This window comes from Ascaphus truei, unplaced genomic scaffold, assembly GCF_040206685.1.
Source record: "Ascaphus truei isolate aAscTru1 unplaced genomic scaffold, aAscTru1.hap1 HAP1_SCAFFOLD_827, whole genome shotgun sequence".
NCBI lineage: Eukaryota > Metazoa > Chordata > Amphibia > Anura > Ascaphidae > Ascaphus > Ascaphus truei.
In genome coordinates, this window is record NW_027457164.1 from 112,178 (window position 1) to 134,050 (window position 21,873).

Genomic DNA, 21,873 nt, shown 5'->3' on the forward strand with positions numbered 1-21,873 from the left:
GATAGCCCAGGCACCACCTAACAGAGATAGCCCAGGCACCACCTAACAGAGATAGCCCGGGCACCACCTAACAGAGATAGCCCAGGCACCACCTAACAGAGATAGCCCGGGCACCACCTAACAGAGATATCCCAGGCACCACCTAACAGAGATAGCCCGGGCACCACCTAACAGAGATAGCCCAGGCACCACCTAACAGAGATAGCCCAGGCACCACCTAACAGAGATAGCCCGAGCACCACCTAACAGAGATAGCCCAGGCACCACCTAACAGAGATAGCCCGGGCACCACCTAACAGAGATATCCCAGGCACCACCTAACAGAGATAGCCCGGGCACCACCTAACAGAGATAGCCCAGGCACCGCCTAACAGAGATAGCCCAGGCACCACCTAACAGAGATAGCCCAGGCACCACCTAACAGAGATAGCCCGAGCACCACCTAACAGAGATAGCCCAGGCACCACCTAACAGAGATAGCTCAGGCACCACCTAACAGAGATAGCCCAGGCACCACCTAACAGAGATAGCCCAGGCACCACCTAACAGAGATAGCCCAGGCACCGCCTAACAGAGATAGCCCGGGCACCACCTAACAGAGATAGCCCAGGCACCACCTAACAGAGATAGCCCAGGCACCGCCTAACAGAGATAGCCCAGGCACCACCTAACAGAGATAGCCCAGGCACCACCTAACAGAGATAGCCCAGGCACCACCTAACAGAGATAGCCCAGGCACCACCTAACAGAGATAGCCCGAGCACCACCTAACAGAGATAGCCCAGGCACCACCTAACAGAGATAGCCCGGGCACCACCTAACAGAGATAGCTCAGGCACCACCTAACAGAGATATCCCAGGCACCACCTAACAGAGATATCCCAGGCACCACCTAACAGAGATAGCCCGAGCACCACCTAACAGAAAGCCCAGGCACCACCTAACAGAGATAGCCCAGGCACCACCTAACAGAGATAGCCTAGGCACCACCTAACAGAGATAGCCCGAGCACCACCTAACAGAGATAGCCCAGGCACCACCTAACAGAGATAGCCCAGGCACCACCTAACAGAGATAGCTCAGGCACCACCTAACAGAGATAGCCCAGGCACCACCTAACAGAGATAGCTCAGGCACCACCTAACAGAGATAGCCCAGGCACCACCTAACAGAGATAGCCCAGGCACCACCTAACAGAGATAGCCCAGGCACCACCTAACAGAGATATCCCAGGCACCACCTAACAGAGATAGCCCAGGCACCACCTAACAGAGATAGCACAGGCACCACCTAACAGAGATAGCCCAGGCACCACCTAACAGAGATAACACAGGCACCACCTAACAGAGATAGCCCGAGCACCACCTAACAGAGATATCCCAGGCACCGCCTAACAGAGATAGCCCAGGCACCGCCTAACAGAGATAGCCCAGGCACCTCCTAACAGAGATAGCCCAGGCACCACCTAACAGAGATAGCCCAGGCACCACCTAACAGAGATAGCCCGGGCACCACCTAACAGAGATAGCCCAGGCACCACCTAACAGAGATAGCCCGGGCACCACCTAACAGAGATAGCCCAGGCACCACCTAACAGAGATAGCCTAGGCACCACCTAACAGAGATAGCCCGGGCACCACCTAACAGAGATAGCTCAGGCACCACCTAACAGAGATAGCCCAGGCACCACCTAACAGAGATAGCCCGAGCACCACCTAACAGAAAGCCCAGGCACCACCTAACAGAGATAGCCCAGGCACCACCTAACAGAGATAGCCTAGGCACCACCTAACAGAGATAGCCCAGGCACCACCTAACAGAGATAGCCCAGGCACCACCTAACAGAGATAGCCCAGGCACCACCTAACAGAAAGCCCAGGCACCACCTAACAGAAAGCCTAGGCACCACCTAACAGAGATAGCCCAGGAACCGCCTAACAGAGATAGCCCAGGCACCACCTAACAGAGATAGCCCAGGCACCACCTAACAGAGATAGCCCGGGCACCACCTAACAGAGATAGCCCGGGCACCACCTAACAGAGATATCCCAGGCACCGCCTAACAGAGATAGCCTAGGCACCACCTAACAGAGATAGCCCGGGCACCACCTAACAGAGATAGCCCAGGCACCACCTAACAGAGATAGCCCAGGCACCACCTAACAGAGATAGCCCAGGCACCACCTAACAGAGATAGCCCAGGCACCACCTAACAGAGATAGCCCAGGCACCACCTAACAGAGATAGCCCAGGCACCACCTAACAGAGATATCCCAGGAACCGCCTAACAGAGATAGCCCAGGCACCACCTAACAGAGATAGCCCGGGCACCACCTAACAGAGATAGCCCAGGAACCGCCTAACAGAGATAGCCCAGGCACCACCTAACAGAGATATCCCAGGCACCACCTAACAGAGATAGCCCAGGCACCACCTAACAGAGATAGCCCGAGCACCACCTAACAGAGATAGCCCAGGCACCACCTAACAGAGATAGCCCAGGCACCACCTAACAGAGATAGCCCAGACACCACCTAACAGAGATAGCCTGGGCACCACCTAACAGATAGCCCAGGCACCACCTAACAGAGATAGCCCAGGCACCACCTAACAGAGATAGCCCAGGCACCACCTAACAGAGATAGCCCAGGCACCACCTAACAGAGATAGCCCGAGCACCACCTAACAGAGATAGCCCAGGCACCACCTAACAGAGATAGCCCAGGCACCGCCTAACAGAGATAGCCCAGGCACCACCTAACAGAGATAGCCCAGGCACCACCTAACAGAGATAGCCCAGGCACCACCTAACAGAGATAGCCCGAGCACCACCTAACAGAGATAGCCCGAGCACCACCTAACAGAGATAGCCCAGGCACCACCTAACAGAGATAGCCCAGGCACCGCCTAACAGAGATAGCCCAGGCACCACCTAACAGAGATAGCCCAGGCACCACCTAACAGAGATAGCCCAGGCACCACCTAACAGAGATAGCCCGAGCACCACCTAACAGAGATAGCCCGAGCACCACCTAACAGAGATAGCCCGAGCACCACCTAACAGAGATAGCCCAGGCACCACCTAACAGAGATAGCCCAGGCACCACCTAACAGAGATAGCCCAGGCACCACCTAACAGAGATAGCCCGAGCACCACCTAACAGAGATAGCCCGAGCACCACCTAACAGAGATAGCCCAGGCACCACCTAACAGAGAAAGCCCGGGCACCACCTAACAGAGAAAGCCCGGGCACCACCTAACAGAGATAGCCCGGGCACCACCTAACAGATAGCCCAGGCACCACCTAACAGAGATAGCCCAGGCACCACCTAACAGAGATAGCCCGAGCACCACCTAACAGAGATAGCCCAGGCACCACCTAACAGAGATAGCCCAGGCACCACCTAACAGAGATAGCCCGAGCACCACCTAACAGAGATAGCCCAGGCACCACCTAACAGAGATAGCCCAGGCACCACCTAACAGAGATAGCCCGAGCACCACCTAACAGAGATAGCCCAGGCACCACCTAACAGAGATAGCCCGAGCACCACCTAACAGAGATAGCCCAGGCACCACCTAACAGAGATAGCCCATGCACCACCTAACAGAGATAGCCCAGGCACCACCTAACAGAGATAGCCCAGGCACCACCTAACAGAGATAGCCCAGGCACCACCTAACAGAGATAGCCCAGGCACCACCTAACAGAGATAGCCCGAGCACCACCTAACAGAGATAGCCCAGGCACCACCTAACAGAAAGCCCAGGCACCACCTAACAGAGATAGCCCAGGCACCACCTAACAGAGATAGCCTAGGCACCACCTAACAGAGATAGCCTAGACACCACCTAACAGAGATAGCCCAGGCACCACCTAACAGAGATAGCCCAGGCACCACCTAACAGAGATAGCCCAGGCACCACCTAACAGAGATAGCCCAGGCACCACCTAACAGAGATAGCCCAGGCACCACCTAACAGAGATATCCCAGGCACCACCTAACAGAGATAGCCCAGGCACCACCTAACAGAGATAGCCCAGGCACCACCTAACAGAGATAGCCCAGGCACCACCTAACAGAGATAGCCCAGGCACCACCTAACAGAGATAGCCCGAGCACCACCTAACAGAGATAGCCCAGGCACCACCTAACAGAGATAGCCCAGGCACCACCTAACAGAGATAGCCCAGACACCACCTAACAGAGATAGCCCGAGCACCACCTAACAGAGATAGCCCGAGCACCACCTAACAGAGATAGCCCAGGCACCACCTAACAGAGATAGCCCAGGCACCACCTAACAGAGATAGCCCAGGCACCACCTAACAGAGATAGCCCAGGCACCACCTAACAGAGATAGCCCAGGCACCACCTAACAGAGATAGCCCAGGCACCACCTAACAGAGATATCCCAGGCACCACCTAACAGAGATAGCCCAGGCACCACCTAACAGAGATAGCCCAGGCACCACCTAACAGAGATAGCCCAGGCACCACCTAACAGAGATAGCCCAGGAACCACCTAACAGAGATAGCCCAGGCACCACCTAACAGAGATAGCCCAGGCACCACCTAACAGAGATAGCCCAGGCACCACCTAACAGAGATAGCCCAGGCACCACCTAACAGAGATAGCCCGGGCACCACCTAACAGAGATAGCCTAGGCACCACCTAACAGAGATAGCCCAGGCACCACCTAACAGAGATAGCCCAGGCACCACCTAACAGAGATAGCCCAGGCACCACCTAACAGAGATAGCCCAGGCACCACCTAACAGAGATAGCCCGAGCACCACCTAACAGAGATAGCCCAGGCACCACCTAACAGATAGCCCAGGCACCACCTAACAGAGATATCCCAGGCACCACCTAACAGAGATAGCCCGGGCACCACCTAACAGAGATATCCCGGGCACCACCTAACAGAAAGCCTAGGCACCACCTAACAGAGATAGCCCAGGCACCACCTAACAGAGATAGCCTAGGCACCACCTAACAGAGATAGCCCAGGCACCACCTAACAGAGATAGCCCAGGCACCACCTAACAGAAAGCCTAGGCACCACCTAACAGAGATAGCCCAGGCACCATCTAACAGAGATAGCCCGAGCACCACCTAACAGAAAGCCCAGGCACCACCTAACAGAGATAGCACCACCTAACAGAGATAGCCTGGGCACCACCTAACAGAGATAGCCCAGGCACCACCTAACAGAGATAGCCCAGGCACCACCTAACAGAGATAGCCCGGGCACCACCTAACAGAGATAGCCCAGGCACCACCTAACAGAGATAGCCCAGGCACCACCTAACAGAAAGCCTAGGCACCACCTAACAGAGATAGCCCAGGCACCACCTTACAGAGTTAGCCCGAGCACCACCTAACAGATAGACCAGGCACCACCTAACAGAGATATCCCAGGCACCACCTAACAGAGATATCCCAGGCACCACCTAACAGAGATAGCCCAGGCACCACCTAACAGAGATAGCCCAGGCACCACCTAACAGAGATAGCCCAGGCACCACCTAACAGAGATAGCCCGAGCACCACCTAACAGATAGCCCAGGCACCACCTAACAGAGATAGCCCAGGCACCACCTAACAGAGATAGCCCAGGCACCACCTAACAGAGATAGCCCGAGCACCACCTAACAGATAGCCCAGGCACCACCTAACAGAGATAGCCCGGGCACCACCTAACAGAGATAGCCCAGGCACCACCTAACAGAGATAGCCCAGGCACCACCTAACAGAAAGCCCAGGCACCACCTAACAGAAAGCCTAGGCACCACCTAACAGAGATAGCCCAGGCACCACCTAACAGAGATAGTCCAGGCACCACCTAACAGGGATAGCCCAGGCACCACCTAACAGAGATAGCCCGAGCACCACCTAACAGATAGCCTAGGCACCACCTAACAGAGATAGCCCAGGCACCATCTAACAGAGATAGCCCGAGCACCACCTAACAGAAAGCCCAGGCACCACCTAACAGAGATAGCACCACCTAACAGAGATAGCCTGGGCACCACCTAACAGAGATAGCCCAGGCACCACCTAACAGAGATAGCCCAGGCACCACCTAACAGAGATAGCCCGGGCACCACCTAACAGAGATAGCCCAGGCACCACCTAACAGAGATAGCCCAGGCACCACCTAACAGAAAGCCTAGGCACCACCTAACAGAGATAGCCCGAGCACCACCTAACAGAGATAGCCCGAGCACCACCTAACAGAGATAGCCCAGGCACCACCTAACAGAGATAGCCCAGGCACCACCTAACAGAAAGCCCAGGCACCACCTAACAGAGATAGCCCAGGCACCACCTAACAGAGATAGCCCGGGCACCACCTAACAGAGATAGCCCAGGCACCACCTAACAGAGATAGCCCGGGCAGCACCTAACAGAGATAGCCCGGGCACCACCTAACAGAGATAGCCCAGGCACCACCTAACAGAGATAGCCCAGGCACCACCTAACAGAGATAGCCCGGGCACCACCTAACAGAGATAGCCTAGGCACCACCTAACAGAGATAGCCCAGGCACCACCTAACAGAGATAGCCCGGGCACCACCTAACAGAGATAGCCCGGGCACCACCTAACAGAGATAGCCCGGGCACCACCTAACAGAGATAGCCCAGGCACCACCTAACAGAGATAGCCCGGGCACCACCTAACAGAGATAGCCCGGGCACCACCTAACAGAGATAGCCCGAGCACCACCTAACAGAGATAGCCCGAGCACCACCTAACAGAGATAGCCCAGGCACCACCTAACAGAGATAGCCCAGGCACCACCTAACAGAGATAGCCCAGGCACCACCTAACAGAAAGCCCAGGCACCACCTAACAGAGATAGCCCAGGCACCACCTAACAGAGATAGCCCAGGCACCACCTAACAGAGATAGCCCAGGCACCACCTAACAGAGATAGCCCAGGCACCACCTAACAGAGATAGCCCAGGCACCTCCTAACATAGATAGCCCAGGCACCACCTAACAGAGATAGCCCAGGCACCACCTAACAGAGATAGCCCAGGCACCACCTAACAGAGATAGCCCAGGCACCACCTAACAGAGATAGCCCGGGCACCACCTAACAGAGATAGCCCAGGCACCACCTAACAGAGATAGCCCAGGCACCACCTAACAGAAAGCCCAGGCACCACCTAACAGAGATAGCCCAGGCATCACCTAACAGAGATAGCCCAGGCACCACCTAACAGAGATAGCCCGGGCACCACCTAACAGAGATAGCCCAGGCACCACCTAACAGAGATAGCCCAGGCACCACCTAACAGAGATAGCCCAGGCACCACCTAACAGAGATAGCCCAGGCACCACCTAACAGAGATAGCCCAGGCACCACCTAACAGAGATAGCCCAGGCACCACCTAACAGAGATAGCCCAGGCACCACCTAACAGAGATAGCCCGAGCACCACCTAACAGAGATATCCTAGGCACCACCTAACAGAGATAGCCCGGGCACCACCTAACAGAGATAGCCCAGGCACCACCTAACAGAGATAGCCCGGGCACCACCTAACAGAGATAGCCCAGGCACCACCTAACAGAGATAGCCCAGGCACCACCTAACAGAGATAGCCCAGGCACCACCTAACAGAGATAGCCCAGGCACCACCTAACAGAGATAGCCCAGGCACCACCTAACAGAGATAGCCCAGGCACCACCTAACAGAGATAGCCCAGGCATCACCTAACAGAGATAGCCCAGGCACCACCTAACAGAGATAGCCCGGGCACCACCTAACAGAGATAGCCCAGGCACCACCTAACAGAGATAGCCCAGGCACCACCTAACAGAGATAGCCCAGGCATCACCTAACAGAGATAGCCCAGGCACCACCTAACAGAGATAGCCCGGGCACCACCTAACAGAGATAGCCCAGGCACCACCTAACAGAGATAGCCCAGGCACCACCTAACAGAGATAGCCCAGGCACCACCTAACAGAGATAGCCCAGGCACCACCTAACAGAGATAGCCCAGGCACCACCTAACAGAGATAGCCCGAGCACCACCTAACAGAGATATCCTAGGCACCACCTAACAGAGATAGCCCGGGCACCACCTAACAGAGATAGCCCAGGCACCACCTAACAGAGATAGCCCGGGCACCACCTAACAGAGATAGCCCAGGCACCACCTAACAGAGATAGCCCAGGCACCACCTAACAGAGATAGCCCAGGCACCACCTAACAGAGATAGCCCAGGCACCACCTAACAGAGATAACCTAGGCACCGCATAACAGAGATAGCCCGGGCACCACCTAACAGAGATAGCCCAGGCACCACCTAACAGAGATAGCCCAGGCACCACCTAACAGAGATAGCCCAGGCACCACCTAACAGAGATAGCCCGGGCACCGCCTAACAGAGATAGCCCAGGCACCACCTAACAGAGATAGCCCAGGCACCACCTAACAGAGATAGCCCAGGCACCACCTAACAGAGATAGCCCAGGCACCACCTAACAGAGATAGCCCAGGCACCACCTAACAGAGATAGCCCAGGCACCACCTAACAGAGATAGCCCAGGCACCGCCTAACAGAGATAGCCCAGGCACCACCTAACAGAGATAGCCCAGGAACCACCTAACAGAGATAGCCCAGGCACCACCTAACAGAGATAGCCCGAGCACCACCTAACAGAGATAGCCCAGGCACCACCTAACAGAGATAGCCCAGGCACCACCTAACAGAGATAGCCCAGGCACCACCTAACAGAGATAGCCCAGGCACCGCCTAACAGAGATAGCCTAGGCACCACCTAACAGAGATAGCCCAGGCACCACCTAACAGAGATAGCCTGGGCACCACCTAACAGAGATAGCCCAGGCACCGCCTAACAGAGATAGCCCAGGCACCACCTAACAGAGATAGCCCAGGCACCACCTAACAGAGATAGCCCAGGCACCACCTAACAGAGATAGCCCAGGCACCGCCTAACAGAGATAGCCCAGGCACCACCCAACAGAGATAGCCCGAGCACCACCTAACAGAGATAGCCCAGGCACCACCTAACATAGATAGCCCAGGCACCACCTAACAGAAAGCCCAGACACCACCTAACAGAGATAGCCCGGGCACCGCCTAACAGAGATAGCCCAGGCACCACCTAACAGAGATAGCCCAGGCACCACCTAACAGAGATAGCCCGGGCACCACCTAACAGAGATAGCCTAGGCACCACCTAACAGAGATAGCCCGGGCACCACCTAACAGAGATAGCCCGGGCACCGCCTAACAGAGATAGCCCAGGCACCACCTAACAGAGATAGCCCAGGCACCACCTAACAGAGATAGCCCAGGCACCACCTAACAGAGATAGCCCGGGCACCACCTAACAGAGATAGCCCGGGCACCACCTAACAGAGATAGCCCGGGCACCACCTAACAGAGATAGCCCAGGCACCACCTAACAGAGATAGCCCGGGCACCACCTAACAGAGATAGCCCGGGCACCACCTAACAGAGATAGCCCAGGCACCACCTAACAGAGATAGCCCAGGCACCATCTAACAGAGATAGCCCGAGCACCACCTAACAGAGATAGCCCAGGCACCACCTAACAGATAGCCCGGGCACCACCTAACAGATAGCACTAACGGCTACAAAGAAACACAAAACAGTAATGTGAGAAGATCATATATAATAAAAAAAGGGAAAAAAGGAATATTGTTAAAACACTGGAGATGGTTAATTAAAGAAATAACCATATCCCTCAATAAGAAAAAAACAGTACCTCTGTGGCAAAGCAAAGAAGAACACACATTATGTTCCAAAATTCATAAAAATACAAAGTCTATCATATAATAATGAGTACATAATAGTAAAATGTAAACACCAACGGACAGATGAATGAATCAAAAGATATAACAATAATATTAAAGAATATATATATTAACCATAATAATAATGGTATGAGGGAGTACCCCTGATGAAGTCATCCTTGATGACGAAACGCGTAGGGCGTGGCTAAGACGGAGGAGGCACTTTCCCACTGAATACAGTTGTTACGAGCCAGACAGGAAGAGCGGACGTATCTTCACTATTCCTGGTGGTGCAGCAGCCAGAAGTAAGCAGGCGAAGGCTTTGGTTCCCGGAGGGATTTCCTTTTGCGGGGCACACGACCGGGAGGACGTCACTTCCGGTGAAGGAGACTGCGCCACGTGTGTGTAGGACAGGACTCCATTGCTGATCCGGACGCTACTACTGGCATATGAGAGCCAATCTCATAACTGCTTTATTTTACCGTTTGACTTGTGAGTGGGCATTTGTCTGTTTTTTAATGTTCCATAAACTGATTGTTTTACTTTAATAGCACTAGGTGTGCGCCTGTTTTTTTTCTCTTTTTCTCTTTCATATATATATATATGCAAATAGTTTTTGTCACTTTTTTTACTCACCATAACTTAACTCAGTATTATATATATATACATATATATACTATATATATACATATATATAATATATATATATATATATATATATATATATATATATATATATATATATATATATATATATATATATATATATATATATATATATATATATATATATATATATATATATATATATATATATATATATATATATACTATACACTTTTTGACCAATTAAACTGTTCATGATATATATATATATATATATATATATATATATATATATATATATATATATATTGTGACAGAAACCAGGGGATGGTAATAAATTCCATATATAGGGCTCCCAGGATACTGAACAGTTTCTATCCTGTCTGGCCTGGGAGTGCAGCCTTATAATACATGCACTCCATCCCACAGTTTTGGGCAAGCGCTGGAACTGAGGGATTTCTGTCACCTGTCATGCTAATTAGAAATCAGGTATGTAAGACTGATTTCCTGTTTGCTCTTGTCTCTTCTCCAGAGCCTGGAAGGCTGCTGAACACAGTGGGGAGAAGCCCCTTCCCCACACAGGTTCAATTGTTCTATTCATTTGGCTAACTCTGCAAAAGTACCTTGTTTTGTTGTTGGAAAGTGGAAAAGCCACTTCCACCCTGAGTTAGGGAAATCTAAGTTAAGTTATCGCTCAGGTGAGCAGCTTTTGTTTTGATGTGTTTCTGTTGTATGCACTGTGGCAGTCTCAGTGCCTGGGACTGAATAAACCAGGCACAGCCTGTTTAAAGGAACAGTACGTGACGCCTCCTCATTTAACCTACCCCAAAAGACCGTGTTCTAACCGTCCCGGACAAGCAGCGGAGCCCCGGAGTAAGCTGTTTGTCACATATGGTGGAGAATGCGGGCAGAACACTAAAAGGTCTGGGGGTTAAAGAACTTTAAAAAAAAAAAAAAAAAAAAAAAAAAGTTTTTTTTCTCTCTCTCCAAACAAGATGGAAGACGTGGTGAGTGCGCTGGTACGTAATGTCGCTGTCCAGAAAGACGCGAATGAAGCCCTGCAACAGGCGAATGCAAACCAGCAAGAGACAAACCGCTTGCTGAGAGAGGAGCAACAGCGGTTCGCTCAGGGCTTACAGCAGGAACTCGAGATCCTGAGGGGGACTATCAGTAACCTTCCACTGGCAGCGGCAGCCCCAGTTCCGAAAATGACCAGGGCAAGCCACTACCTTCAGAAGATGGGACCCTCGGATGATGTGGAAGCCTATCTTCTCACGTTTGAACGCACGGCACAGAGAGAGGGATGGCCAGAAGCTGAGTGGGCTGGTCTAATCGCACCCTTCCTAAGCGGCGAACCCCAGAAGGCTTACTTTGATCTAGAGCCAGCCGAAGCTAACGTCTATGCAAAATTGAAGTTCGAGATCCTCGCCCGCCTCGGCGTAACCACGGCTGTTCGCGCCCAAAGGTTTCACGCATGGTCCTTCACGATGGATAAAGCCACCCGAAGCCAGATGTATGACCTCATCCACCTCGCCCGGAAGTGGCTACAACCCGAGATCAACTCAGCAAGCCACATCGTGGAACGGTTGGTCATGGACCAGTTCTTGAGGAAACTTCCCTCTGCCTTACGCCATTGGGTCAGTCGGAGTGACCCCCACAATGCGGATGAGCTTGTGACCCTCGTAGAAAGGTACAATGCAGCAGGAGAGCACCCGCAACCCACAGTCGTGGAGCAACCCCACTACCCGAGGTTCCAGGACTCTTCCAGAGACGGTAAAAGGGTACCGGGGTTAAGGGGAGCTGAAGAGCGGCGACCACCTTCACGCAGCACCAGCAACAGTGGTTCGCACACTAAGGGCAATAGCCAACATGGGGAGCCGGGAAAAGGCTCTAAGTGGGACACAGACTATGTACCTAAATGTGTAAATTGTCATGAGAGGGGCCACACAGCAAAAATCTGCCCACTAAATGATGAGCCCATGCAATGCAACAGCGTGGAACCTTATTCGCTGTTGTCCCAATGTATGCGCCCTAGCCCAGAGGACCCCTTGAATAACCATCTGTGGGCATCTGTAAAGGTTAATGGTAGGAGGGTTCGGGCACTTCTGGACTCTGGGAGCATGGTCACACTAGTGTCCGAATACCTCTTGCCCATTAAGAAGAAACAGGGAAACAGTTCACAAAGAATGGCAATTTGTTGTATACATGGGGATAATCATGAATATTCCACTGTTGATGTTTTTTTTGAAACAGAGTTTGGTTCTTTAGATTTCAAGGTGGGTATTGTACCCAAACTGGCACATGATGTGTTAATAGGGACCGACTTTCCCCATTTTCTAAAAATGTGGTCCCCCGCTCAGAATAGCGCCCAGAGTTCAATAGCGGACCATAACGAAGTATTAGAAGAAATAAATCCTTTCCCGTTTTCAGAAATGGAGGTTGACGAGGGCCCAAATAAGAAGGGGGAAAAGGAGGAGTGCTGTAAAATTCCCTTCCCCATCACTACTTTGGTAGGGAATACCCCAAATCAGGATGTTGATCAGACACTTACCACCCCAGAACCGGATAAGACCCTCGCTGACCTAGAGGTCAGTCCTGGGAGTTTTAAGAAGGCCCAGTGGGAGGACCCCACATTAGAGGTAGCAAGGGGAAATATACGGGACCTGAATAGTACTCTTGGCCAACCAGATAGGTCGCTTGCTTACCCCTACTTCGAGGTAGAGAACGACCTAGTATATCGGGTTGATAAAAGAAAATCAGTTACAACTAAACAATTGTTGGTACCACGGACATTCCGTAATGTAGTGTTACACCTCGCACATAGTCATCCATTGGGGGGACACCTAGGGGTGGAAAAGACAAAAGAAAAGGTTCTCCGAAGCTTCTATTGGCCTGGGGTTCTGGCAGAAATTACGAATTATTGTTCCTCATGCCCAGCATGTCAGATCACCGCCCCGTTCAAGGCGTACCGCAGCCCATTGGTACCCCTTCCCATAATAGAGGTACCATTTGACCGGATTGCTATGGATCTAGTAGGACCCCTAATAAAGTCTGCTAGGGGACATCAGCATATATTGGTAATATTAGATTATGCCACCCGATATCCGGAGGCAGTTCCCCTACGTAGCACCTCTGCCAAAAACATAGCAAAAGAGTTAGTAGTTCTGTTTTCCCGGGTTGGAATTCCTAAAGAGATTCTATCTGACCAGGGAACACCGTTTATGTCCCAAGTAACAAAAGAGTTATGTAAACTCCTAAAAATCAAGCACCTCAGAACCTCAGTCTATCATCCACAAACAGATGGTTTAGTGGAAAGGTTCAATAAAACCTTAAAGAGCATGTTACGGCGGGCGGTCGATAAAGATGGGAAAAACTGGGATTGTTTGTTACCGTACCTGTTATTTGCCATTAGGGAAGTTCCCCAATCATCCACAGGCTTCTCCCCGTTTGAACTATTGTATGGCCGACACCCAAGGGGCTTACTGGATATAGCCAAAGAGACTTGGGAACACGAGGTTACCCCTTACAGAAGTGTAATAGAGCATGTTGCCCAGATGCAGGACCGCATTGCTGCAGTCCTACCCATAGTGAGGGAACACATGGAGAAAGCTCAAGAAGCACAGAGGAATACGTATAATAAGGGTGCTAGGGTCAGAATTTTTTTTCCAGGTGATAGGGTACTAGTTCTGGTTCCCACCGTGGAAAGTAAATTCCTTGCTAAATGGCATGGGCCATATGAGGTCTTGGAAAGAGTGGGAGAAGTAAATTATAAGGTAAGACAGCCAGGTAGGAGGAAACCTGAGCAAATTTACCATATAAACCTACTCAAGCCCTGGAAAGATAGAGAAGTCTTGTCAACCCTAGTAACCCCAGGTCCGTCAGAGAGTCAAGAAACTGACCCAGAGGTTAGCATAGCTGAAACCCTGTCCGTTCATCAGAAACAAGAGGTTCAGAATTTAGTGAGCAGAAACAAAGAAATCTTCTCTACACAGCCAGGTAGAACTAGCGTAATTGAACATGACCTAGTCTCTGAACCGGGGGTCCGAGTTAACCTTAAACCGTACCGAATCCCAGAGGCCAAAAGAGAGGCTATAAGTTTAGAGGTTAAAAAAATGCTAAAACTAGGCGTAATTGAGGAATCCCAAAGTGGGTGGAACAGCCCTATAGTCTTAGTCCCAAAGCCAGATGGTACAACAAGGTTTTGTAATGACTACCGGAAACTAAACGCGGTGTCAAAATTTGATACTTACCCTATGCCCAGGGTAGATGAACTTGTAGAGAGACTGGGTAAAGCCCGATATCTCACAACCCTAGACCTAACAAAAGGGTACTGGCAGGTTCCCCTCACAGAAAGGGCAAAAGAAAAGACAGCCTTCTCAACCCCAGACGGCCTCTTTCAGTATAGGGTGCTGCCTTTTGGCTTACATGGAGCTCCCGCCACATTCCAAAGAATGATGGATAAAATTTTAAAACCACATGCTCGGTATGCTGCTGCCTACCTGGATGATGTGGTAATCCATAGTGAAGATTGGCAATCCCACCTTCCAAAGGTCCAAGCTGTGCTCGACGCAGTTCGGTCTGCTGGACTAACTGCTAACCCCGCTAAATGCACCATTGGTCTGGAGGAGGCCAAGTATCTGGGGTATTCTATTGGCAGAGGTTTACTCAAACCCCAAACACTCAAAGTGGAGGCGATACAAGGTTGGCCAAGGCCAGTTACAAAAAAACAAGTAAGGACCTTTTTGGGGTTAATTGGGTACTATAGAAGGTTTATTCCCAATTTTGCGACTAAGGCAACCCCACTAACCGACCTCACAAAAGCAAGAGGACCACTTATGGTAAAGTGGTCCCCCGAAACCGAACAGGCCTTTAGAAGCCTGAAAGAGGCTCTCTGTGCCCAACCAGTGTTGGTCACACCTGACTTCTCCAAAGAGTTCGTAGTCCAAACCGACGCATCTGAGGTAGGGCTGGGGGCGGTACTCTCCCAGGAGTCTCAAGGTGAGGAACACCCCATCCTTTATTTAAGTAGGAAACTAAATCCCCAGGAGAAAAATTACTCCATAGTAGAGAAAGAGTGTCTCGCAATAAAGTGGGCTGTAGAGACGCTCAAATACTACCTGTTGGGGAGAAAATTCCGGTTGGTCACAGATCATGCACCCCTTACCTGGATGTGTCAAAACAGGGAAAAGAATGCTAGAGTGACCAGGTGGTTCCTAAGCCTACAACCCTTTAAATTTTCTGTGGAACACAGGTCAGGGCACAAACATGGCAATGCTGACGGGTTGTCAAGGATGCACTCCCTAATATCCATGGTCGCTCATCCCTCAGGGTCTGAGCTGGGGGGGAGGATATGTGACAGAAACCAGGGGATGGTAATAAATTCCATATATAGGGCTCCCAGGATACTGAACAGTTTCTATCCTGTCTGGCCTGGGAGTGCAGCCTTATAATACATGCACTCCATCCCACAGTTTTGGGCAAGCGCTGGAACTGAGGGATTTCTGTCACCTGTCATGCTAATTAGAAATCAGGTATGTAAGACTGATTTCCTGTTTGCTCTTGTCTCTTCTCCAGAGCCTGGAAGGCTGCTGAACAAAGTGGGGAGAAGCCCCTTCCCCACACAGGTTCAATTGTTCTATTCATTTGGCTAACTCTGCAAAAGTACCTTGTTTTGTTGTTGGAAAGTGGAAAAGCCACTTCCACCCTGAGTTAGGGAAATCTAAGTTAAGTTATCGCTCAGGTGAGCAGCTTTTGTTTTGATGTGTTTTGTTGTATGCACTGTGGCAGTCTCAGTGCCTGGGACTGAATAAACCAGGCACAGCCTGTTTAAAGGAACAGTACGTGACGCCTCCTCATTTAACCTACCCCAAAAGACCGTGTTCTAACCGTCCCGGACAAGCAGCGGAGCCCCGGAGTAAGCTGTTTGTCACAATATATATATCATGAACAGTTTAATTGGTCAAAAAGTGTTTAAGCTCCCATTCGATGTTTATACCCGTGGGCTGTAACGTGTTCATGGTATAAATCCAATACATCTCTCTCATGTTTAATGTATTCTGTCTGCCGCCCGCCCTGCGGTGAGCTGGCACATGTTCTGTCCATGGAATGTGAGATTGGCAATACTCCCGACTGGGCACAGAGAGAAATAACGTGATACTGGGTGTGCTAAATCCTTCTTTCTAATTCATCTCACGTGTTCCTGTATCCTAAGCCTAAGCGATCTAACAGTATGGCCAATATATGACTTTGTAAGTGGTAAATAACGTAGCTGGTATAGCAGTTAATGAAGCTACCAATACGACAATGTTTATTATTATTATTAATGGAAATAGTTGTACTAGTTTCAGCATATTTACATATGGAGCACCTTCCACAATTACAAAAGCCTTTGGAATACCCCTCACTTGGGAATACCCCTCACTTGGGAATCCCGAGGGATTGAATTAAATAAACCTGGTGAAAGATGGGATGCCAAGGTTTTGGCTTTCTATATACAAACCTAGGGCCTCCCTGTGTAATTGGGGCAATATCCTTATCCGATGTGAGTATCTTCCAATGTGTAAGGAAGATGTCACCAATGGACTGTGATTGTCTATTAAATGTAGATATGATGAGGGGACATGTAAAATCATTACTAGAATAATGTTGTGATCTTTTTATATAATGTTTGTTTTTCAAGTCCACGCAGTGGGCGTTCGCCGATACACAGATCAGCTGTTTGATGCAGAGCTAAAAAAACGCTAAGTGCGCCTACATACGCAGAGGGGCAGTGAGCAGGAAGTGAGCATGTAGTGAGCAGGAAGTGAGCAGGAAGTGAGCAGGAAGTGAGCAGGAAGTGAGCATGACAGCCGTGATAAAGCGAAACGTACGTCGGAATTGACGTACAGATGTCATCAGGGAGTGACAGCATTGCCTTCATGCTCACTGCCCCTCTGCGTATGTAGGCACACTTATCGTTTTTTAGCTCTGCATCAAACAGCTGATCTGTGTGTCGGCGAACGCCCACTGCGTGGACCTTGGGCATTATAGACAGTAAATATTGTTTTTACTTTCACTTTACTGGGCGCCTTTTTTTGGGGGGGACGTACCTTCACTGCGGCTCTGTATGGTGTCGATTCTGAGTGGGGACGTGATCAGAGAGACTGAGTCAGTCACGAGCAGACGGTCTCTCTGTCCAGTCACGCAGGGGTACCATAACAGGACCGGTTTTCACTGGCTGCCTGTAAAGCTATCTGAATCGCGGGCTGCTAAGACACCTGATCAGTCATCAACTGACTGCTCCCCTGTCTAAATACATTGTGTACCTGTGCTCTATGGCTGATACACACATACCTGTGCCCTATGGCTGATACACACATACCTGTGCTCTATGGCTGATACACACATACCTGTGCCCTATGGCTGATACACACATACCTGTGCTCTATGGCTGATACACACATATCTGTGCCCTATGGCTGATACATACATACCTGTGCTCTATGGCTGATACATACATACCTGTGCTCTATGGCTGATACATACATACCTGTGCCCTATGGCTGATACATACATACCTGTGCTCTGTGGCTGATACATACATACCTGTGCTCTATGGCTGATACACACATACCTGTGCCCTATGGCGGATACACACATACCTGTGCCCTATGGCTGATACACACATACCTGTGCCCTATGGCTGATACACACATGCCTGTGCCCTATGGCTGATACATACATACCTGTGCCCTATGGCTGATACACACATGCCTGTGCCCTATGGCTGATACACACATACCTGTGCCTTATGGCTGATACACACATGCCTGTGCTCTATGGCTGATACACACATACCTGTGCTCTATGGCTGATACACACATACCTGTGCTCTGTGGCTGATACATACATACCTGTGCTCTGTGGCTGATACACACATACCTGTGCCCTATGGCTGATACACACATACCTGTGCCCTGTGGCTGATACACACATACCTGTGCCCTATGGCTGATACACACATACCTGTGCTCTATGGCTGATACACACATGCCTGTGCCCTATGGCTGATACATACATACCTGTGCTCTATGGCTGATACACACATACCTGTGCCCTATGGCTGATACACACATACCTGTGCCCTATGGCTGATACATACATACCTGTGCTCTATGGCTGATACACACATACCTGTGCTCTATGGCTGATACACACATACCTGTGCCCTATGGCTGATACACACATACCTGTGCCCTATGGCTGATACACACATACCTGTGCCCTATGGCTGTTACACACATGCCTGTGCCCTATGGCTGATACACACATACCTGTGCCATATGGCTGATACACACATACCTGTGCCCTATGGCTGATACACACATGCCTGTGCCCTATGGCTGATACACACATGCCTGTGCTCTATGGCTGATACACACATACCTGTGCTCTATGGCTGATACACACATACCTGTGCCCTATGGCTGATACACACATACCTGTGCCCTATGGCTGATACACACATGCCTGTGCCCTATGGCTGATACACACATACCTGTGCCCTATGGCTGATACACACATACCTGTGCCCTATGGCTGATACACACATACCTGTGCCCTATGGCTGATACACACATACCTGTGCCCTATGGCTGATACACACATACCTGTGCTCTATGGCTGATACACACATACCTGTGCCCTATGGCTGATACACACATGCCTGTGCCCTATGGCTGATACACACATGCCTGTGCCCTATGGCTGATACACACATACCTGTGCCATATGGCTGATACACACATACCTGTGCCCTATGGCTGATACACACATACCTGTGCTCTATGGCTGATACACACATACCTGTGCCCTATGGCTGATACACACATGCCTGTGCCCTATGGCTGATACACACATGCCTGTGCCCTATGGCTGATACACACATACCTGTGCCATATGGCTAATACACACATACCTGTGCCCTATGGCTGATACACACATACCTGTGCCCTATGGCGGATACACACATACCTGTGCTCTATGGCGGATACACACATACCTGTGCTCTATGGCTGATACACACATACCTGTGCCCTATGGCGGATACACACATACCTGTGCCCTATGGCTGATACACACATACCTGTGCCCTATGGCTGATACACACATAACTGTGCCCTATGGTTGATACACACATACCTGTGCTCTATGGTTGGTACATACATACATACCTCTGCTGTATGGCTGATTCATACATACCTGTGCTCTATGGCTGATACATACATACCTGTGCTCCATGGCTGATACACACATACCTGTGCTCTATGACTGATACATACATACCTGTGCCCTATGGCTGATACACACATACCTGTGCCCTATGGCTGATACACACATACCTGTGCTCTATGGCTGATACACACATACCTGTGCCCTATGGCTGATACACACATACCTGTGCCCTATGGCTGATACACACATACCTGTGCTCTATGGCTGATACACACATGCCTGTGCCCTATGGCTGATACACACATGCCTGTGCCCTATGGCTGATACACACATGCCTGTGCTCTATGGCGGATACACACATACCTGTGCCCTATGGCTGATACACACATACCTGTGCCCTATGGCTGATACACACATACCTGTGCTCTATGGCTGATACACACATGCCTGTGCCCTATGGCTGATACACACATACCTGTGCCCTATGGCTGATACACACATGCCTGTGCTCTATGGCGGATACACACATACCTGTGCCCTATGGCTGATACACACATACCTGTGCCCTATGGCTGATACACACATACCTGTGCTCTCTGGCTGATACACACATGCCTGTGCCCTATGGCTGATACACACATACCTGTGCCCTATGGCTGATACACACATGCCTGTGCTCTATGGCGGATACACACATACCTGTGCCCTATGGCTGATACACACATACCTGTGCCCTATGGCTGATACACACATACCTGTGCTCTATGGCTGATACACACATGCCTGTGCCCTATGGCTGATACACACATACCTGTGCCCTATGGCTGATACACACATACCTGTGCCCTATGGCTGATACACACATACCTGTGCCCTATGGCTGATACACACATACCTGTGCCCTATGGCTGATACACACATACCTGTGCTCTCTGGCTGATACACACATGCCTGTGCCCTATGGCTGATACACACATACCTGTGCCCTATGGCTGATACACACATGCCTGTGCTCTATGGCGGATACACACATACCTGTGCCCTATGGCTGATACACACATACCTGTGCCCTATGGCTGATACACACATACCTGTGCTCTATGGCTGATACACACATGCCTGTGCCCTATGGCTGATACACACATACCTGTGCCCTATGGCTGATACACACATACCTGTGCCCTATGGCTGATACACACATACCTGTGCCCTATGGCTGATACACACATACCTGTGCCCTATGGCTGATACACACATGCCTGTGCCCTATGGCTGATACACACATACCTGTGCCCTATGGCTGATACACACATACCTGTGCTCTATGGCTGATACACACATGCCTGTGCTCTATGGCTGATACACACATACCTGTGCTCTATGGCTGATACACACATACCTGTGCTCTATGGCTGATACACACATACCTGTGCCCTATGGCTGATACACACATACCTGTGCCCTATGGCTGATACACACATACCTGTGCTCTATGGCTGATACACACATACCTGTGCCCTATGGCTGATACACACATACCTGTGCTCTATGGCTGATACACACATACCTGTGCCCTATACAGGAAATCGTAGGTGGCGGTGCAGCTGCCTTGGAAAGAACTATGACCAAAGATTGCAGTAAAAACTAAGTACAAAAATTTATTGGCACATATAGAAGCAGCAAAAAAGTCCTCTTACGCGTTTCGCGTGGTCACCCACGCTTTATCAAAGAGTATAATCTGCAAACCGATCGACTAACCTAAATACCCACAGTTCCTAGCTTCATCCATGACATATCGGCGCTCTCCTCCAATGAGAGTCATCACGCCCCTTTACACGGCCACTCCGTAACAACGCCCCATACTCAGCTACATCTTAAGGAATATGCCGCCAAGGGAGGCCAAGACTTGTGTCTCTGGTGATGTACAGGCTAACACATCAATGCTAGGCCTCATAGCCATTCTCGCAATGAAAACCACTGGGAAGAGTTCACCCAGAAGTCGCTAGAATGATAAATAGAACGAAACTACATGGAGAAGTCAGGAACTCACACATACAGAATAAGTGACCTGCGCAAGAGATAACATATACACGTATCAGAAATGTGAAAAAGGATCGCAAAACAGCAATGTAAATACAAAGCATATACAGGCATACCCCGCATTAACGTACGCATATATACAGGCATACCCCGCATTAACGTACGCATATATACAGGCATACCCCGCATTAACGTACGCAAT